The sequence below is a fragment of the Orycteropus afer genome, unplaced genomic scaffold (assembly GCF_000298275.1).
Source record: "Orycteropus afer afer isolate SDZICR_OR568_19922 unplaced genomic scaffold, OryAfe1.0 scaffold00403, whole genome shotgun sequence".
Classification (NCBI taxonomy): domain Eukaryota; kingdom Metazoa; phylum Chordata; class Mammalia; order Tubulidentata; family Orycteropodidae; genus Orycteropus; species Orycteropus afer.
Genome location: NW_006921990.1, coordinates 3,020,328 through 3,020,642, shown reverse-complemented (window position 1 = coordinate 3,020,642; position 315 = coordinate 3,020,328).

Genomic DNA, 315 nt, shown 5'->3' with positions numbered 1-315 from the left:
CTACATTCTGTTGAACCATCTTTCTTTGGAATTGGTACAAATACGGCTCTCTTCCAGTCTGTTGGCCAGGTATCTTCCTAATTACTTGGCATGGACGAGTGAATGCCTCCAGAGCAGCATCTGTTTGTTGAAAAACCTCAAATGAGTGTTCTGTCAACTCCTAGAGCCTTGTTTTTTGCCAATTCCTTCAGTGCTGCTTCAATTTCTTCCTTCAGTTACATTGGATTGGTTCTTGATTGTATGTCACCTCTTGAAATAACTGAACATTGGCCAATTTTATTTGGTGAAGTGACTGTGTGCATTCGTTTTTTTTTT